Raw genomic sequence first — 22,422 nt, 5'->3', positions numbered from 1 at the left:
AGTATAATTAACAGCACTGAGTTATGTTGGTGAATGTTGATGAAGGGGAAATTTGGGGTTCTGCATGTTACTAGAAGGAAAGATAGAAGATATATCATGGGACTGTATAACAGTGAACCCTGTTGTGTATGATGGACAGTGGTTAATAACACAAATACAAGAATGTTCTTTCATGCATTATAACAAATATTTGACATCATTACAAGTGTTAGTAGGTGGAATTTGGGAAAATATACACTTAATGCAACCAAAAACGTTAGAAGTTTTAGATCCCTTTTAAAATATGTTAGAAATGTGTGGATGAATGAATATTGGCTGGAGTTAAAAAGATAAGAGTTGTTATGGGAATGCTGTGAACTTCTCAAAAAGATAGTGAATTTGAACCATTGTAGGAAGGGCAGGTAGGACATTAAATCATCCTTTATGATTTGTTTGTACACAGATAAACTGGTGAATAGCAATAAGAGTAATAATGATTGTTAACATTTATTTATCAGGCATTGTGCTAAGGGCTATGAATTCATAACCTTCAGAAGTGGCTCCAGAATTTCCATATGGGACAGGTTTAAGAAGGTATTTTATTCCTTGTTCATGGATAGGAAGGCTAAATGTCATTAAGATGTCAATTCTACCCAAACTCATCTACAGATTCAATGCAATTCCTATCAAAATTCCAACAACCTACTTTGCATACTTGGAAAGGCTAGTTATCAAATTTATTTGGAAGGGGAAGATGCCTTGAATTGCTAAAAACATTCTAAAAAAGAAAATGAAGTGGCAGGACTTACACTACCTGACTTTGAAGCTTATTATAAATCCACAATAGTCAAAACAGCATGGTACTGGCACAAAAATAGACATATTGATCAATGGAATCAAATTGAGAATTTGGAGATAGACCCCTAGATCTATGGTAGACTCATCTTTGATAAGGGCCCCAAAACCATTGAACTGGGACACAGTCTATTCAACAACTGGGGCTGGGAGAGCTGGATATCTATATCCAAAAGAATGAAAGAGGACCCCCTACCTCACACCCTACACAAAAATTAACTCAAAATGGATTAAAGACCTCAATATAAGAGACAGTACCATAGAACTCCTAGAAGATAATGTAGTGAAACATCTTCAAGATCTTGTATTAGGAGGTCACTTCCTAGACCTCACACACAAAGCACAAGCAACAAAATAAAAAATAGATAAATGGGATCTCCTTAAACTTAGAAGATTTTGCACCTCAAAGGAATTTGTCAAAAAGGTGAAGAGGCAGCCAACTCAATGGGAAAAAATATTTGGAAACCATGTATCTGACAAAAGACTGATATCTTGCATATACAAAGAAATCCTACAACTCAACAACAACAGTACAGACAGCCCAATTATAAAATGGGCAAAAGATGTGCAAAGTCAGTTCTCTGAAAAGGAAATACAAATGGCCAGAAAACACATGAAAAAATGTTCAGCTTCATTAGCTTTTAGGGAGATGCAAATTAAGACTGCAATGAGATATCATCTTAAACCAATTAGATTGGCTGCCATTAAACATACAGGAAACTACAAATGCTGGAGAGGATGTGGAGAAATTGGAGCTCCTATTCATTGTTAGTGGGACTGTATAATGGTACAGCCACTCTGGAAGACGGTATGGTGATTCCTTAGAAAACTAGATATAGAGTTACCCTTCAATCCAGCAATTGCACTTCTCAGTATATACCCAGAAAATCTGAAAGCAGTGACATGAACAGATATCTGCATGCCAACATTCATAGCAGCAATATTCACAATTGCCAAGAGATGGAAACAACTTAAATGTCCTTCAATAGATGAGTGGATAAACAAAATGTGGTATATACACATGATGGAATACTATGCAGCAGTAAGAAGGAACAATGTCATGAAACGTATGACAACATGGATGAAACTTGAAGATATAATGCTGAGTGAAACAAGCCAGGCACAAAAAGAGAAATATTGTATGTTACCACTGTTGTGAAGATGTGAAAAATGCAAAATAAATGGTTTATACTGTGGAATGTAGGGGACCTAGTGATAGACAGCAAATAGTGACAGGAGAACGATACTCTAATAAGAATAGATAAGTTAGGGAGGGTAAACTTAATATTATGGGAATGCTCAGGAATGACTATGGCTTGTTAATTTCTGGGGGGTATGGTAGGAGCAAGTCTGGAGAAATGTAGTTATTGTAGGTTATTTTTTTTCTTACTCCATTGTTGGGTTATAGTCTGCTTATTTTCCAGGGGTAGGGTAGGAACACGTTGAAAGCAATGTAGTTATTTTAGATTATTTGTTTTTTCTTATTCCTTTGTTTTGATTTTGTTTGAAATGTTTTTATTGTTTGTTTTTTAATATTTTGATAAAGTTAAAAAGACAATTAATGAGTGTGAAAGAAAGTAAATGAATAATGAGGGGAGGAATGTTTTGGATGTTCTTTTTTATTCTAATTTTTATTTTATTTTTATGGAGTAATGAAAATATTCAAAGATTGATTTTGGTGATCAATGTACAACTATGAACAACTGATTGTGCACTTTGAAGGATTATATTTTATGTGAATATATCTCAATAAAAAAGAAAAGAATGTATTTTGTTTGGCCTGCATATCTAGGAGGATTGAACTGAAGTTACATTGCACACCTACTGTTTTTTTTTCTTAAATTGTAAGTTCATTTGGGGTGGCTCAGGAGGGATGATGGCAATTTTGTGTGTGTAGCAGTAGTGGCTTAAAATCCCAAGTGACGATTCACCTCTCTTTGTTCCACCACTGCTGATTTCATTGAATCCTCACAACCTTGTAGGGCAGATGCTCTTCTTACCCCATTTTCCACATGAGAAAATTGAAACTTAGAAAGGTTTCTAACTTGCCCAAGTTCACAGAGATAGGAAGTGGCTGAGCCCCATTTTAGAAGAAGTTGGTCTGACTCCTAAATCCATGTTCCTTGCCAGGGTACTCCTCTGCCCATTTGTACAAAGACTAGTCTTTCCTCCAAACTGGAAAATGGATTTTACCTAAGCACAGAAACTCGAAACACACACACACACACACACACACAGTTCTACTGAATAAAAAAGTAGCTGGAAGAAAACTACTTATTGAACATGGTAAAATACATTATGTCAACAGCAACATTATTTAAGAAACAAGACCCTTTTTTTAACTTGATAATTTGCCCTTTGGTTTTTGAGGAAAAAGTCGTCCCATTTGCAAATGGATCAGATTCTTCAGAAGGGTCTTAAGATACATACAATAAATCATGTAACAAATTCAAAAACATAGTAAAGGATTTGTAGTGAATAAGGTAACACAGCCACTCTAATAGATTCAGCCTGAGATTTAGGGATAGACAGTTGCTCAGAGGTAGGGCTTGTTTTTCCCAAGGAGAATGTGAAGGACACCCCCACCTTATTGATTCCCAGTTTAGTGGAGCAATCTTTACTTATCTTTCAAGATCTTGGTTGCAATCAAATCTATTATTTAAACATTTAATGATTTTTAAAGGTGTGCAATAAAAAAATGGTAAATTACTAAGTGAAAAGGGATTTACAAAACAGTACTAGGATGTGAAAACCTTTTTTGGCAAAATGAACCAAAAAAATAAAAGGTGTGTTTATATACATATATTAATAATCATAGCAAAAGTATTGAAAAAAGATGTATCCTAAAATGTTAACAGTGGTTTTCTCTGAGGGGTTACTTTATCTTTATACCTTTTGATTTTGTGTTTGTGTTTTCCATGTTTTCTAATTGTATTTACTAATAATTTGCAGTTAGAATAAAATGATTAAAAATGGAAAAATAATATAGCTCAACTCATTCATGTTATTGATGCTGAACCTGTGATCCAAACAGGGGAAAGGATTTACCCCAAGGTAACATGGCTAGTCAGTGGCTTTTGGAGTCAATGTAAAGTAACTGCCTACAGGGGATCATCATGAAGCTGACTGAAGTATGGACTCTGGATGGCCAACCTGGAGTCTAAAAGATGCCAAACATATTGCAATGCATCAAAGGTAAAAACTACACTTAATCACCCATGTTTTCTGTCTACTGGTAGACAAACATCTGAATATTTAAGAATCACTAGTCTCAGGCCAAAACCTGAATCTTGAAAAACCATTTCAGGCAATTTGGTGAAGTGGAATTTCATTCTAAAAGTATAATGCTATATTGCAGAAATCCTTTCTTCCAGAGAATACACTTTTTCTTGCTCTTATTTGTTGTCTTATTTATTGCAGCATCAGAGAACACACTCCAAATTGTAAGTCTTTGTGGTCTGCCATAGTTGAGGACTCACAAAACTTCTCTGAAGCAACTCAGTCTTCATTTTGGGGATACAGAGGCATCATATTGAACTCTGTTGTTAAGAACAGACCCAAAATTGCAAGTAGGAAGCTGCCTGCTCAGTGTGACATAAACTAGGAAAAAGCTGCTATTTAAAAAGCTGCTATTTAAAAGTACTGATGCTTCTAGTCTATGTCCAAATATGCATTTTGAAGCAAAATTTCTTTTGAAAAAAGAAGCAAAGCCTCCAGCAGAGAATTGAGAATCAAGAATCCTGCCTGAGTCAGTCATTTGGACTTCACAGTTTTCATCTATAATATAAGGCCTCAGTAATCTCTAAAGCTTTTCTAATCTGAAATACTCTTTCCCCATGTCTTGCTCCCTCAGCGTTTTCAGGTGTTCACTCAAAATTCATCTCAATGAAGCCACCCTATCTAAAATTTAAATGCACCCCCAATAATTCATATTCCCTTTCCTTGTTTTATTTGTTTTTTTTATTGAACTTATCACCACCTTACATATTATGTATTTTTTTAACTGAGATTGTTCAGATACCATACAACTATCCAAAGATCCAAAGTGTACAATCAATTGCCCACGGCACCACTGTGCATCCATCAACACAATTTTTTTTTCAATTTTTAGAACATTTTCACTACTCCAGAAAAGAAACAAAGACATAAAAAAGGAAACTCACATTCTCCCATACCCCTAACCATGCCCCCCCCCTCCATTATTGATTCATAGTTTTGGTATAGTACATTTGTTACTGTTGATGAAAGAATGTTAAAATACTACTAACTGTAGTATATAGTTTGCAATAGGTATATATTTTTCCCTATATGCCTCTCTATTATTAACTTATAGTGTCATACATTTGTTCTAGTTCATGAGAGAGATTTCTAATATTTGTATAGTTAATCACGGACATTGTCCACCACAAGATTCACTGTTTTATACATTCCCATGTTAACCTCCAACTTTCCTTCTGGTGACATGCATGACTCTGAGCTTACCCTTTCCACCACCTTCACACACACCTTTTAGCACTGTTAGTTATTCTCATTACATGCTACCATCACCCCTGTCCATTTCCAAATATTTAAGTTCACCCTACTTGAAAATTCTGCTCATAATAAGCAACCACTCCCCATTCTTTAGCCCCATACTATATCCTAGTAACTTATATTTCATGTCTATGAATTTACATACTATAATTAGTTCATATCAGTGAGACCCTGCAATATTTGCATTTATGTGTCTGTCTTATTTCACTCAATATAGTGCCCTCAAGATTTCTTCATCAACCCATTTCTTTTAAGATGGTTTTGTTCAAACACTATACATTCTGTCCTAAGTAAGCAATCATTGGTTCCCAGTATAGTCACATATTTATGTATTGAGCACCATTGCCACTCCCTATATAAGGACATTTCTTCCACAAAGATGGAGGAAGAGTCAAAGAAAGCAGAGAGGCAAAAGAAAAAGGCAAGAGAAACAGAGAAAAACAAACAAACAAAAATCTTGATAGCTAGAAGGTGACAAAAGGAAAGATAGCATTAACCTAAAGTAGAATAAAGAGTCAGACATCACCAATGCCAGGAGTCCCATACCCTTCCCCATTCCCCACCCCCCCATATGCATTTAGCTTTGGTGTATTGCTTTTGTTACATTAAAGGAAGCATAATACAATGTTTCTGTTAATTCTAGCCTCTAGTTTGCATTGATTTGTATTTTCCCCCAATCCCATCCTATTTTTACCACCTTGCAATGTTGACATTCATTTGTTCTACCTCATGTAAAAACATATTTGTACCTTTTATTACAATCATTGAGCACACTAGGTTTCCCTGAGTTACACAGTCCCAGTCTTTATCGTTCATCTTTTCTTCTGGTGTCCCACATGATTTCAGCCTTCCTCTTTCAACCATATTCACAGTCATCTTTGTTCAGTGTACTTACATTGCTGTGCTACTGTCTCCCAAAATTCTTTTCCAAACCTCTCACTCCTGTCTTTTCATTTCTGTTTGCAGTGCTTCCTTTAGTGTTTCCTGTAGAGCAGGTTTCTTGTTCACAAACTTGGTCATTGTCTCTTTGTCAGAGAATATTTTAAGTTTTCCCTTGTATCTGAAGGATAGTTTTGCCAGATATAGGATTCTTGGTTGGTGGTTTTTCTCTTTCAGTATCTTAAATATATCTCCCCACTTCCTTCTTGCCTCCATGGTTTCTATTGAGAAATCCACACATAGTCTTATTAAGCTTCTTTTGTATGTGATAGATCACTTCTATCTTGCTGCTTTCAGGATTCTCTTTATCTTTGATGTTTGATAATCTGATTATTAAGTGTCTTGGTGTAGGCCTATTCAGATCTATTCTGTTTGGGGTACGCTGTGCTTCCTGGATCTGTAATTTTATGTCTTTCATAAGAGATGGGAAATTTTCATTGATTATTTCCTCTATTATTGCTTCTGCCCCTTTTCCCTTCTCTTATCCTTCTGGGACACCAATGACATGTAAATTCTTACTTTTTGTTTTGTCTTTAAGTTTCCAGAGACATTGCTTGTAGTTTTCCATTCTTTTCTCTATCTGTTCTTTTGTGTGTAGTCTTTCAGCTTCCTTGTTCTCCAGTTCCTGAGTGTTTTCTTCTGCCTCTTGAGGTCTGCTGTTGTATGTTTCCAGTGTGTCTTTCATCTCTTGTGTTGTGCCTTTCATTTCCATAGATTCTGCCAGTTGGTTTTTTGAACTTTCAATTTCTACCTTATGTACATCCTGTGTTTTCATTATATGGTTCAGCTCTTTCACCATATCTTCCCTAAACTTTTTGAATTGACTTATTATTAGTTGTTTCAATTCCTGCATCACAGTTGAAGTGCAAGTTTATTCCCCTGACCAGGCCATAACCTCATTTTTTTTGGTGTAGGTTGTAGTCTTCTGTTGTCTAGGCATGGTTTCCTTGATTACCCCAATCAGGCCTCCCCAGACCAGAATGTGCTCAGGTCCCAGAAGAAGGAAATATTCAGTATCCAGTTTCCCTAAGGGGGTGTCTTAGAAAATTGGTACACCCTCTGATGCCTCCAGTCACTGTGTTTTCTGCCCAGCATGTGGTGCCTGTTAGCGTATAATTCTTGACTGGTGTAAGGAAGTGTGGCTCTTTTTTCCCAAGTTCTGAATGAAAGGCAGGTAGTAGAGCTGGGCTCCACCCCTTTCCTCTTAGAGAAGATAGATCCCCTAGGGGGAGGTCATTAGCATTTCAATGGTCTCTCTCTGCCTGTGCTATACCCTTGTCTGGGTCACAGAACTGGGAACTGAAAATGGCTGAGGCTTTCTCCACTGAGTCAAAAAAGGAACAGAGCTAGTCTGAGGTGACCTTCTGGCTCTCCAAGGTCAGTCATCACCCAAAGCCTCTGTCTACTTGTTAGGGATTCACACCTCATAGTGAGCAGTTCACACTTGCTAATTAAAATCCCAGTTGGAGCTTAGCTGAGGTATATTCACTTGCTGGAAGAAAGCTTCTCTTTTGTACCTTGAGGCCTTGTAGCTCGGGCTGTGGGGGAGGGGTCTCCTGATTTGGATCTGCAGTTTTTACTTACAGATTTTATGCTGTGATCTCAGGCATTCCTCCCAATTCAGGTTGGTGTATGATGAGTGGACAGTCATGTTTGTCCCCCTGCAGTTATTCTGGATTATTTACTAGTTGTTTCTGGTTTGTTTTAGTTGTTCCAGGGGGACTACTTAGCTTCCACTCCTCTCTATGCCACCATCTTAGATCCCTCTCCAAATTACATATTTTACTTATGTCATTATATTCCATTTCACCTACTAAAACATAAACTTCATGAGGGTAGGAATTTTTGTTTGTTTTGTTCCATTACATAAGCCTAGAACAGTCCCCCTCACATAGTAGACAATAAATATTTATTGAGTGAAAGAATAAGCTTCTTTCTATTTAAAACATCCCAGAATCTCTGAAACTGTGAAAATGTCTTATAGGCTGCATTTATGATATTGTGTACTGTTTTTGGCACTAGGTGTATATATCTTGGTATACTGGAAACTTTTATAATCAATGTATATAATACATTTATGTTCATTTACACGTACTGTTTCTATTCTGAAAATCAGAAAGGTTCCTAGCATCAGTTTTCTAACATATTGATGGTCAAATATAAGCTTTATCTAATTCAAAATTCTTGGTCAGAAATACAGCCCTCAATTATACCATTACGTCAATGAGGAAATCTTTACCACATTCTGCTTTATATTCAGTGTCCAGAGATGTAAGCTTATAAAAAATGAAGAATGCTCATTTTTATCTACAAATATCTCCCTGTTAGACATTCTGCAGGATTGAACTTCTTGGTCTAAACCAGAAGGGCTTCTGAACAGCATTCATTATATGATCAAATTTCTGTTTTGTATATGGCAAAACCTACTGTTGTTTACTCAAGTATAATTATGTTATCCCTCTCTATGTGTGTGCATTTAAAAATAACCACTTTCAAGCCCGAGTTCAGAAGAATACTTTGTGCCTCTATCTCACTATTCTAACAAACTGTTTCCAAAAGTAACTGTAATGTTTAGTTTGAGAACTAAGTAAATAGAAAAGTGAAACTTAGAAACTAATTTAGATTAAAATCTGAAGTCTTCATTAGGGCTGTCCTCACCTACCCAAATACATGCCCAGGTGAATTGAAGCTTAAATTAATAAGGACAGCCATTGAAAGAAAAAAGGAATAATAAATACATAGCTCCAGCGGAATAAGTGGTAAGGAAAAGAGGTAGTCCTATCAATGGTGAAAGGAAAGTTTATGGAGCAATTATGCACATGTACAGTAACACCTCATATCCAACGTCCTCAGAATGTTACTCCAGTTATGTGAATTATCCATAAATCTTAGCTGTTTAAGAATCAAAATTTGTCTTTAAAAATTCATAGGGTATTTTTAAAAAATATCTTGCTCAGTTCCCCACCTTCTGTAAAGAAAAAAACACACAATATACACATGTTTACTTTCTGTAATTGAGTAATTATAATGAAACTAAACATGCAATCACCCTTTTTTAACCAATTCATAGAAAATGAAGTTATGTGAGGCTGGTGTTTTATATAAGCTGGGCCCACTGTGGACCTTAAGTCTGCCTGTCCCAGATCACAATGTAGGTCTAGCTCTCCTTGGAATTAGCAAAACATTCAGTCTTTTGGAATTAAAGAATGAATGCTCCATTTTCCTTTTCTGCATCTCCTTCTCACAAATCATTCTTTGCAACTTTCCTTTCCATTGAAAAAGATGAAGCACTTGGCACCTTGCTTTTTCCTGGCTCTCTTCCTGGTTCTTGTTAAGCTCTATGTCTAAGCTTTTCCTGCCCTCTTGGCAGTAGCACTGGTTTTGGCAAGCATTGGGTCAGTATTCCTGGAAAAATAGATACCTTTGGTGTCCAAAGTGACAAGAAGAATCATTGCTAATCCTTAATTTTACTTTCCCAGATTCAGCAATTAAGACTTTTAAACAGATGTCTCAATTTTAGGAATTAATGGACTAAATCAAAGACTACTTTGGCCATAAAGCCATTACAAGAAAGTACTTGCCTGTATTGAGCAGGGCTTTCTTATGAGTGCTAAGAGAAAGTTTCCAGTTCCTTTATTTGAATTATAAAGAGTGGAAACATCATAAGGGGAAGACTGCCTTGGTCTGCTGTCTGTGCCCAGTTCTGTTACTTCATTCCCGTCCTCCACGGGGACTAAGAGAGGAAGGAAAATAGGAACAAGGAAAGGCAGATTTTGTGATCTGCAGAGTCATGTCAGGGAGAGGGACAAGGAAGGAAATAAAGGTACTGGGAAAATACCATTAAACATGAGTCAGTCATTTCGAAGATGCCTATTTTTGCTCCCTCCTTTTCCTGTTCAAGTCCTGTCTTATTCTTCTTCCTAGAACCTTTTAAAGTCAAATTCTATAGTACATATGCTGCATATTTATATCTCTACCCTCCTATCTTCATTTTCTTCTTTTCCCACACCCAAAGTCCTTCTGCTTGATTTCAAAGCTAGTCATCCAAAGATAACAATTACAGAGATGTTCCTGTACAGGGACTTGGTTCCAGTACTTTAATAAGTGAGATAGGTCCTTTGAACCCCAAAATGCACTAATTCTCTTACTCTAATTCATTATATGATATATAGGTAATTGGTGAAAGAGCACATCCAGAAAAAATATATATCTGCATATAGATCCTGCTTAGTATATCTGCTTAACATACTCAAGATTTATTCACTACAATGATATGTATTATGGGAAGTCAAATGTTCCTTTATCATGCAAGAGACACATAAAAACAATAAATATTCACATACCTATGCTTAGTCCAAACTGAGCTTGTTCATTAGTCTGGAATTCAGAGGTTGGGGCTTTGGAAATAAGCTGAATATTCATGACCCAGATTAAGTCCCACCTCTTTAGCCAGGTCTTTCCTGACCAACTCAGTGAAAAATGTTATTTTCTTCATGTAAGAATTTACTAGCTTCTGGGTCACTTATCATACAGTGTTCATTAACTTTTTACATGTCTTTTATCTCCTCATACATATTAAGGAGAGGTTCTGTGCACAGTTACTTTGATCTCCATCACCACAATGCCTGGAAAGTGCTTCTCACTCCTTAGATCCTCAATAAATATTTTATTATTCTTGACAAGAAGTCCCCATGATTTTCACATATTCTTCAGGATAAAGTAGTCTCTATTAAGGACTCATAAAAGTACAAAAAATGATGGCAGCCCTGTCACTTCTATAACACTCTGTATCATCAGGATCTTATTCATGTTTCTCTTCTTCCACAGGATGACTGAGCCTTTTCTCTTGAGACTATTTCAAGGTGACACTCTGGAATATAGTTTATAAGAAAGATACCATTGAACATCCTTAAGAGTATCTCAATTGGGTAAATAAGTGATTTCAGCATCATTGTGTCTCCATGACAGAATTTTAGCAACAACAAACCTTGTCTGTAAATGCCAAGAGAAGGGATGCCAAGGTCTTTGAAACACTCCAGCTAATAAAGGAAGCATTCAATAATTACAGCAATCCAGATTATCTTAGAAGCCATCCTGGCACATCTGACAGTCCATATGTGGTGTGTCTCTACTGCAAAGATAGCAATCAAAAAAGGCTTTAAGTCTGACACAACTGAGTAAAAGGGAACTGATGTATATATTCCCAATCTGGAAATTCTGCCTCAAGGTTGATTGAAAAGAAGATAACAATATTTCACTCTTTATCACATCTTGAATCATGACAGAAAAGATGCTACAGCCAACTAAGATGTCTGCCTGAGCTATTTGATAGACATACAGACTGGCAAATAATCCCAGCAGAGTGATGATGATGTTTGCAGAAGGTTGGACTAGATACTGGTTATATTTGAATGCCAGGTACCTTTGGAGATGTTTCATATGGTTTCAATTTGTAAAAACACTAAATTTGGCAGGATTTCTGTAGTAATGTAGAGAAGAAAAGCAATGTAAGAGTATGTGTAAAACAATAACTTAAAGTCACTTAAAACTGCACTTTTATTCAACTAATTCAGTGCTTTTTTAGCAGACTAGTATCATTCCCATGGTTAGACCTAGTTTCAGGATGCCATGTGAAACTAAGACTTATTTATGGTAGCAATAATGACAAATGCAAAATATGTCTTCTGTTTCAATATTTTCTACACATAAATTGATGTATTTATTCATGTTTGATCTTGCTCTTCTGATTATTTGGCTTAAGCAAAGAATTAGAAGAAATTTTCCTACTTAGATGTATATATCAGCATCACAGGAAAAGAAAGACCTTGGAGCAGGTATGTGGTAGAGAGAGGATATTATTCCTCTAGGTGAATGAACTGGTAAAGAGAAGGAAATTTTTACAATAAAGTTTCTTTGTGTGAAATTAACAAACTGAAAGAAAACCTGAAACTAAAGTGGTGTTTTCCTCTCCTCTAAGCAGTAGCACTGGTCAGAGTTAACTAGTTCTTCTACAACCCCAAAATAATACTTCACATTGGTTTTCTTCACATTGAAAGTAGCATATCTGGAAAAGCCTCATAAAACCTGCTCATCGCCATTCATCTGAATCCTCCTTTATGTTCTCTACAATGTCTATCTCCAAGGCATTAGCATAGAGTCTTGTGTGATGCAGGTATTCAAAACATCATTGATGTATTGAATTTCCTCATGAGGAAAATTAAACATTGACAGCACCACTTAAACAGCTCCTTTTCTCTCTATTTTAAATTAAACTAGTTGGAAATTTTGGTGAAGATATAGTGAATGCTAACTTCATGATTTGTACATGTTAAATAAAAGGTAAATTGGAGGTAATGATGCAAAACCCAAAGAGAAGTATGGTGTTGGAATTTTGCTCCAAAGAAAACCACATAAGCATCTTATATCCCTTTTAAGTATTCCAGGCTGAAAGGCATAACAACTATGTTTGGTGAATTTTGACACTAATATCTCCACCCCTGGGACAGGCATGCAGTTTGTTCCTGATGTCTAAGGTGTTTAAAATCATCATTGTCTCCAAGATTTATGACTAGGTGAGAACACCCAAAGGTGTCACAAATTCAAATGCCTGCAGTATCCAGAAAGCCAATGTAAATGAGCAATGCTGGCCCATGGATGTCCTATCTGAAAGGAACAGCTAACAATCAGCTCCAGCCTATTATTACCATGCAGCAGTACTGCTACACCTTATGATATTTTCAAGAAAAGCCAGAAGTCATATTTTTAGGTTAGATCACTCAAATTTTCAATGTAGGCAATTAATTTAAAGTTGTTTATTTCGTGTTTTATATTTTGTTTTGTTTTAACACTATGTAGACCAGACAAAGCTTACCAGCTCAACTTTTGGTTTAAGTCCTGCAAACAAAGAAATAGCATTTGGAGATTTTAAACAAGCCATTTGACATAGTAGTAAATTCTGCATCTAAACTGAGTGAGAAAAAGACGAGGAAAGGGATGATTATGAATTGAATACCTACCTCAGAAATGCAAGGATTTATTGGATATCTTATACATGCCAAGACACATGCTCAATGATTTACATTCATGGTTTCATAACTTAAAACTGCCCTATGAGGAATAGGTGTTACTATCCCCATTTTGCATATGAGAAAACTAAAATTTAGAGAGGTTAAGTAAATTGACCAAACTTCCATATTACTAAGAAGTAATGGAACCACAGAATCCAGGTCTGCCTGACTATCAGACTTACGTTCTTTTTGTACTAATATGTGTTTCCAAGAGTTAACAGGACCTTGTATTTGGATCCCTTATATTAATGTGGGGCCATAGGCTGGGCTGTCTACACTCAAATAGTAAATAAAAATCAAACTTGATGTTTTTTTCTTTTTCTCTGCCTTTTGAACACTTAACACCCTGTGCCAGTTTGAACATATTATGTCCCCCAAACACCATTATCTTTGATGCAATCTTGTGGGGCAGACATTTTAGTGCTGATTAGATTAGAATTCTTTGAGTGTTTCCATGGAATGTGCCCCACCCAACTGTAGGTGATAACTCTGATTAGATATTTCCATGGAGGCATGGCCCCACCCATTCAGGGTGGGCCTTGATCAGTGGAGCTATATAAATGAGCTGACAGGCAGAGGGAACTCAGTGCAGCTGTGAGTGACATTTTGAAGAGGAGCTACAGCCAAGAGGGACACTTTGAAGAAAGCACAGGAGCTGCAGATGAGAGACAGTTTGAAGATGGCCATTGAAAGCAGACTCTTGCTCCAGAGAAGCTAAGAGAGGACAAATACCCCAAGTGCAACTAAGAGTGACATTTTTGAGGAACTGCTGCCTAGAGAGGAATGCCCTGTGAGAAAGCCATTTTGAAACCAGAACTTTGGAGCAGATGCCAGCCGCATGCCTTTCCAGCTAACAGAGGTTTTCTGGACATCACTGGCCATCTTCCAGTGAAGGTACCCAATTGCTGGTGTGTTACCTTGGACACTTTATGGCCTTAAGACTGTAACTGTGTAACCAAATAAACCTCCTTTTATAAAAGCCAATCCATCTCTGGTGTTTTGCATTCCTGCAGCATTAGCAGACTAGAACACACCCATTCTCATTATTACTTTTAAAGTCACTTTGAGGTAATTTTAGCATCTTTATAAAAATACCAATTCCCACAAAACAGAGGTCTTTTTTTGACTCTGTTTCCAAGTCCCATGTGAAGTATTTAAAATCTTAATGTTCTGCCTAAGGCAAAAATCTTGAAATGCTTTTATTTTCCCTACTGTGGAAAAGAAACTCACAATTTCCATTATTCCTCTCTGGGAAGATTGCTTAATTAGCTAACCAGGACCATATCAAGGCAAAGTTCTCAGGCAGCCTTACTAAGGAGCTGATTTTACAGACAAAATTTCCTGTTTCCCCCATTTCTAACACTTATCACTTCTCAGTTTCATATACATGCTGGTGATAATTATTAACCATTCAACAACTCCAAAGGAAACAAAAGGGTCTCCTTATTTGCCTCTGGTTAATGATATCCACAATTAGCTGGAAATTAACAACAGATGATTAGAGAGGAAAAAGTACAAAAGAAAAATCCCTAGACTGAAATATTAAGGTACTTGAAAAGTTTTATGACCCTATTTATATTATTGGCTTTCAAAAATAAAACCAAACAACCAGTGAATTTTGAATAGTATGTATCTGGAAGGGTGTCTGAGGATTGTTGTGCTGTTCAAATGATTGCTTCTGTCCATGTCCTATATTCTTTAAATTTCCTGTTTTTAGAACAAAATTTAAAAAGACAGTGGAGTGGTGTTGGAGAATAGGGCTACAGATCATTAGTCCAGTGACATAGTAAGCCCAATCCCCATCAAAGACAAGAGGTAAAGCTGCATCCATCCTCTAAAGAAGCAAGACATTGGCTTTTACCAGAAACTTCTATAAAGATTCAGCAACACTTTAATGTGCACCTACAAGTCTAGCACCTGTTCAAGGCAATTGAATATCACATCAGGTTGAGGCCAAGGAAAAAGAAAGAAGTATGGATCATGTACACAAGGAGTTGACAGTTTGCTTGAGTTGGTAGTGTCTATCATGTAAACACTTATTAAGCACCAACTAAGAGTACTGTAACATGAAACAGCCTCATGAGGATGCCAAGATAATTAATATGTGTTCCCTTGCCATCAAAGATGGCAAATATACCTGATTCACTGGAGAGCTCACTCAAATAATAATTTTGAACATCAGTTTAAATTCATCAGTTTTCAAGAGCTAGAAGCAAGAGGATAGAGTCTCAGTTAAGGCTATAGCTGTCCAATTATAATACAGGATTAAGAAGTTTTCACAAGGGGAAGATGGTAGGGTAGGGAGTCCAGAAGTCAGTCCTTCCACTAAAACAGCCATTAAATAGGCAGGAATTGTCTGAAACAACTATTTTGAAATTCCAGAAGCCAGAAGAACACTGGACAATATCCATGGAAGAGGGGGAGGAAAAGGCTGATAAATTATTATGTAGAACAGTAAATTGCTCTCTATGGGTAGTAGCTACTGTCACCCACCCCCCACTCTCATGCAAGTACCTGGGTAGCTTGCTGGTAACAGAAAGGGACATAAAAGTCCTTTTCTCCAAAACTGGTGGTGAGGGATGTGTGTCATGGCTGATCACTGCTCATGGCTTTTGATTAACAAATTCAGATCACTGGGGGCCCAGCTCTGGGAGCAGCTGTTGTTTCAACCCTTCCCTGGACAAAGTTGGAAGCAGCCATTGTTTCAGCACTCCCCAGACAGAGGTGGAGGCCCAGAAAGACAGGGAAAACCGGGCACACTGCATTCACCTTGGGGAGACATTTCTGATAGGAGGGCTGAAACTCAAGAGAATCTCTGTCTGATCAACAGTTTGTTACAAAATAAAGGGACAGACATTTCAAGGAATAAATCCTAGAGTTAGCACTTTAAAATATTATAATGTACAGTGTGCAAAAAAAGAGTGAAAAACAAAGAAACAAGAAATGATGGCACTACAAAAGGAACAAGACAAAAGTACAGAAAACACCACTGAAGAAGACAAGAATGTGGACATAATAAAACGTCCTTAAAAATGATCTTAAAAATGTTCAAGGGGATGAAGGAAAATACAGAGAAAGAGCTAAAGGATATCAGGAAAACAATGAATGAGCAATATGAGAGCCTAAGTAAAGAGATAGAAATTTTAAAAAGGAACCAAACAGAACTACTGGAGTTGAAGACCACAATAACTGAAATGAAAAATGCCCAGTATGGTTTCAAGAGCAAATTGGAGCTGCCAGAAGAAAGAATGAATCAACTTGGAGACAAGACACTTGAAATGAGTAAGACTGGGGAGCAAAAATTACAAAAGAAACAGTTAGAAGCTAAAATAGCCTAAGACATCTCTGGGATACTGTCAAGCCCACCAATATACACATTATGGGAGTCCCAGAAGGAGCAGAAAGAAAGAAAGGGACAGAAGGAATAGGAAAAGAAATAATGACAGAGGACTTTCCAAATTTAGCAAAAGACATGAATATGCACTTCCAGGAAGCTCAGAGAACACCAAAAGGATAAACATGAAGAAGAACACACCCCATCATACACTGATCAGATTATTGAATGCAAAGGAAAAGGAAAGAGTTCTGAAAGATGTAAGGGAAAAGCAAGTTGTTATATACAATGGAGTCTCAGTTAGATTGAGTTCTGATTGCTCATCAGAAACCTGGAAGCAAGAAGGCAGTGGGCAGAAATAATTAAAGTGATGAAAGAAAACAACTGCCAGCCAAAAAATTTATATCTGGTGAGACTCTCAAAAATGAGGGAAGGAGCTAAGATAGTGGCATAGAGAGGAGTGGAAGACTGTTAGTCCCCTCCTGGAACAATTCATAAATGACCAAAAAACTAGTAAATAACCTGGAATAACTGCAGGGAGACAAACGTGACTGTCCACTCATCATCCACTGACCTGAATTGGGAGGAATGCCTGAGATCACAGCATTAAATCTGTAAGTAAAACTGCGGACCCACACTGAGAGCTGAGAGCTGAGACCCCCTCCCTCATGGATGCCTCACGGTGCTAGAGAACAGCACTCTCCAAACAAGCTAGTGTAACACAGCCCAGCTCCAACTGGGATTTTAATGTTAACTGCTCAATACAGACAGTGAATCCTCAACAAGCAGACAGAGGCTTTTGGTGACAACTGACCTTGGGAAAGTCAGGGGACATATCTGTCTCAGGACAGGGAGCCCAGAGGATCGGGTGCTATCTCTGGCTGATGGGTGAACCTGGGAGCTTTTCTTTCCCTTTCTCTCTCTGTTGAGAAAACCTCAGCCATTTTCAGCCAGCAGCGCTTTGCAGTAAAGACAGCCTCAGCCATTTTAAAATCAAAACACTTTGATCAGCAGAGTCAGAGAAACAAAGAACTTATTGATATGCAGATGACATCTCTGGAGGGGGCATAGCTTCCCAAGAGGAAAGGAAGGGGCCCAGCTCCACTGCCCACCTTTCCAGAACCAGACCCCAAAGCCTGGGGGAGGAGAGCCACAGGCCACACCCTCTTACACAGGTGGTGACAGGCTGACAGGTGCACTTGCCAGGCAGAAAAGCACAGATGTATCAGTCCTCTAAGAAAAACCATCAGGGGAACCAGATACTGAATATTTCCTCCTTCTGTGACCTGAGCCTGTTCTCATCTGGGAAAACCTGGTTGGGGTGCCTAGGAGGTCAGATGCCTAGAAAACAGAAAACTACAATCTACACTAAGAAAAACAAAGCTATGGACCAGTCAAAGGAACAAACGTACACTTCAACTGAGATACAGGAATTTGAACAACTAATGCTAAATCAATTCAAAAACTTTAGAGAATATTTCACAAAAGAGATAGAGGCTGTAAAGAAAACACTGGGCATACATAAGGCAGAAATCGAAAGTTCAAAAAAACAACTAGTAGAATCTATGGAAATGAAAGGTACAACACAAAAGATGAAAGACACAATGGAAACATACAACAGCAGATCTCAAGAGCCAGTAGAAAACACTCAAGAACTGGAGAATAAAACACCTGAAAGCCTACATGCAAAGGAGCAGATGGAGAAAAGAATGAAAAATATGAGCAACATCTCTGGGAACTTACAGATGAAACAAAGTACAAGAATGTACATATCATCAGTGTCCCAGAAGGAGAAGAGAAGGGAAAAGGGGCAGAAGCAATAATAGAGGAAATAATGAAAATTTCCCATCTCTTATGAAACACATAAAATTACAGATCCAAGAAGTGCAGCGTACTCCAAACAGAGTAGATTTGAATAGGCCTATGCCAAGACAATAATCAGATTATCAAATGTGAAAGACAAAGAGAGAATCCTGAAAGCAGCAAGAGAAAAGCAATCTGTCACATACAAAGGAAACTTAATAAGACTATGTGCGGATCTCTCAGCAGAAACCATGGAGGCAAGAAGGAAGTGGTGTGATATATTTAAGATACTGAAAGAGAAAAACCGCCAACCAAGAATCCTATATCCAGCAAAGCTGTCCTTCAAATATGAGGGAGAGCTCAAAATATTTTCTGAAAAACAGGCAATGAGAGACTGTGAACAAGACACCCACCCTACAGGAAATACTAAAGGGAGCACTACAGAGTGATAGGAGAAGACAGGAGTGCGTGGTTTGGAACACAGTTTTGGGAGATGGTAGCACAGCAATGTAAGTACACTGAACAAAGATAACTATGAATAAGGTTGAGAGAGGAAGGTTGGGAGCATGTGAGACACCAGAAGAAAGAAGGAAAGATAAAGAATGGGACTGTGTAACTTGGTGAAATCTAGAGTGTTCAACAATTGTGATAAAATGTACAAATATGTTCTTTTACGAGGGGGAACAAGTAAATGTCAACCTTGCAAGGTGTTAAAATGGGGAGACATGAGGGGAGGGATGCAATCAATGTGAACTAGAGACTAAAACTAACAGAATCATTGTATTATGCTTCCTTTAATGTAACAAAGGTGATATACCAAGGTAAATGCAGATAAAAGGGGGGGATAAGGAAGGCATGTTAGACACTTGACATTGGTGGTGTTGTCTGACTCTTTACTCTACTTTGATTTAAGGTTACTTTTCCTTTTGCTAAAAAAAATGAGGGAGAGATTAAGACATTGCCAGATAAAAATAGTTTTAGGAGTTCATCACCATCAGGCATGCCTTGTAAGCAATGCTAAAGGTAGTTGTTCTGACTAAAATGAAAGGACACTAGAAAGAGGTTCAAAGTGGCATAAAGAAGTGAAGACCTGTGGTAAAAGTAATCATTCAGGTAAGTATGAATGCCAGTATTAATGTATCCTATTGTTTGTTATGTAACTGCATTTCTTACTTCATACAGATTCCACAATGCAAATTTAGAGAAAGTAATGATAAATCTATGTTTTTTGACATAAAATGTAAAAAGATATGTGGTAAGAAGTACAAAAAATAGGTGGGGGTACAAAGGGATATAGGAAAAGTATATGTGCATGCGATTGAAGTTGTTGGCATCTAACCAAATATGATTGTTACATATTATATTACGGTTTAACTCCATGGTAACCAGAAGGAAAATTGATAAAAATACATCCAGATAGAAAAGCAAAGCCACTCAATATGGTACAAAACATTAAAGTAAATTAATATAAAACTGGGCATTAACAGAAGTGAGGGACAGTAAATGTATAAGACTTACATAGTTAAATATCAAAATGGCAAAAGAAAGTCCTGTATTATCTGTAGTGACTTTAAATGTAAATGGGTTAAACACTCCAGTCAAAAGGCAGATATTTGCTGAATGTATAAAAAGCATGATCCAATGATATGCTGTGTGCAAAAGACTCACCTTATATTGAAAGATACATGTAGGTTGAGGTTGAAAGAATGTGAAAAATATAGCATGCAATTAGTAACTACAAGAGGGTCTGGGTGGCTATACTAAAATCTAATAAAATAGACATTAAGTCAAAAACAATTACAAGGGATAAAGATGGTCATTATATACTGATAAAGGGGACAATTCAACAGGAATATACAAAAACTATAAATACATATGCACCTAATAGCAGAGTTCCAAAATATATGAAGCAAATACTGATGTATTGGAAGGGAGAAACTGAAGATTCTACATTAATGGTAGGAGACTTTAACATACACTGTCAATAATGGATACACATTTAGCCATAAAATCAATAAGGAAGTACAGTAATTGAATGATATACTAAATCAACTAGAACAAAGAGACATATGTAGAACACTGCACCCAACAAAAACTGAATAATCATTCTTCTTGAGTCACATGGATCTTTCTCCAGTATAGACCATATGTTGGGTCCCAAAACAAGTCTCAATATATTAAAAAATATTGAAATCATTGAATGTGTATTCTCTGACAAAAATGGAATGAAGCTAGAAATCAAAAACAGAGGGAGAAAGGGAAAATTCACAGGTCTGTGGAAACGAAACAGCATATGTTTAAACAAACAATGGGTTCAAGAGGAATTGAGAAGCAAAATTAGGAAACATCTTAAAGAGAATAAAATGAAAATAAGCATACCAAAATTTAAGGGATGCAGTGAAGACAGTGTTAAGAGGGAAATTTATAGCTTGAAATGCTTACATTAAAAAAAGACTTCAAATCAGTGACTTAAACTCGAAATGAGAAGAATTAGAAAAAAAGTGCAATTTAAACTAAAAGCAAGAAGAAATAAGGGAATCACAAACATTAGAGTTGATAAAAGTGAAATAAAAAAACATAAAAATATTAGCAGAATCAACAAAACCAAAATTTGTTCCCCACAAAGATCAACAAAATTGACAAAACTTTAGCCAGTCTGGCAAATTAAAAAGAGAGAGGAAAAGCATTATATACTTACATCATTCCAGTGATTGTAAGTAACTGAGGCAGCAAGAAAAATCTAAGTAAAGAAAATTTCAGTAGCTACAAAAGAATTTTTCCATCAAGATTCAGTTTTTTTAGTAAATACCATAAAATCCCCATCCCCATGCCCCAAATATGATCCCCAAAAGCTGCTGACTCTGTATGATATTTGATATTCATTTTGCATCCAGTGACTTAGATTCATTCATTCAACTAACATTTCATAAATGTGTACTCTGTTACAGACACTGAAGATAGAGTAGTGTACAAGACAGATACATCCTGCCATCACCAAACTTACAGACTAGTGAGGGAAATGGTCAATTGAGGAGTCAATATTATGATACAGTTGAATAAATGTGCTTTACAAAGTATTCCCACTTCCAACTTTGTTAAGCCATGGTCAATTAAGTCAGATTGAAAACTGTCAGAACTGCCACCCATAGTCCTCATCAGACAATGAACATTCTTATGTTCTCACTAGTGAAATCTGCAATGAAAGGTAGATAGCAAGAGTTAAGTGCTCAGTGAGTACATTGGGGACCAACAATGCAAGACAAAAGGTCACATTCTTAACTGTTGGAAATTTGGTTATGTTTTCTTTCCCTGTACTCATGCTTACAGGGTATAGTTACATACATGCTCAATGCTTCTGTGCCAGTTTGAATGTAATATGTCCCCCAAAATGCCATTATCTTTGATGAAAGCTTGTGTAGGCAGACATGTTGGTGTTGATTAGATTGTAATTCTGTGAGTGTTTCCATGGAGATGTGCCCCACCCAACTGTGGGTGATGACTCTGATTGGATAGTTTCTGTAGAGGTGCTGCCCTGCCCATTCAGTGTGAACCTTGATTAGTTTACTAGAGCACTATGTAAGCTCAGACAGAAGGAGTGAGCTTGCCACAGCCAAGAGGGACACTTTGAAGAATGCACAGGAGCTGAGAGAGGAGCTGCAGCTTATAGAGGCATTTTGGAGATGGCCTTTGAAAGAAGATTTTTGCTCTGGAGAAGCTAAGAGAAGACAAACACCCCAAGAGCAACTAAGAGTGACATTTTTGAGGAACTGCAGCCTAGAGAGGAACATCCTGGGAGAAAGCCATTTTGAAACCAGAACTCTGGAGCAGTCACCAGCCACAAGCCTTCCCAGCTAACAGAGGTTTTCCAGACACCACTGGCCATCCTCTGGTGAAGGTACCTGATTGTTGAAG

The 22,422-nt window shown here is 37.1% G+C and overlaps 1 pseudogene; it reads right to left on the bottom strand.

The window, feature by feature from the left end:
- Positions 1 to 11,111: 11,111 nt before the first annotated feature.
- LOC119522233 lies at positions 11,112 to 11,745 on the bottom strand (annotated as a pseudogene).
- Between the last annotated feature and the right edge of the window lie 10,677 nt (positions 11,746 to 22,422).

Source organism: Choloepus didactylus, chromosome X, assembly GCF_015220235.1.
Source record: "Choloepus didactylus isolate mChoDid1 chromosome X, mChoDid1.pri, whole genome shotgun sequence".
Taxonomy (NCBI): Eukaryota; Metazoa; Chordata; class Mammalia; order Pilosa; family Megalonychidae; genus Choloepus; species Choloepus didactylus.
Note: the sequence above shows the minus strand (reverse complement) of the source record. Positions and strands in the feature narration are given on the sequence as shown.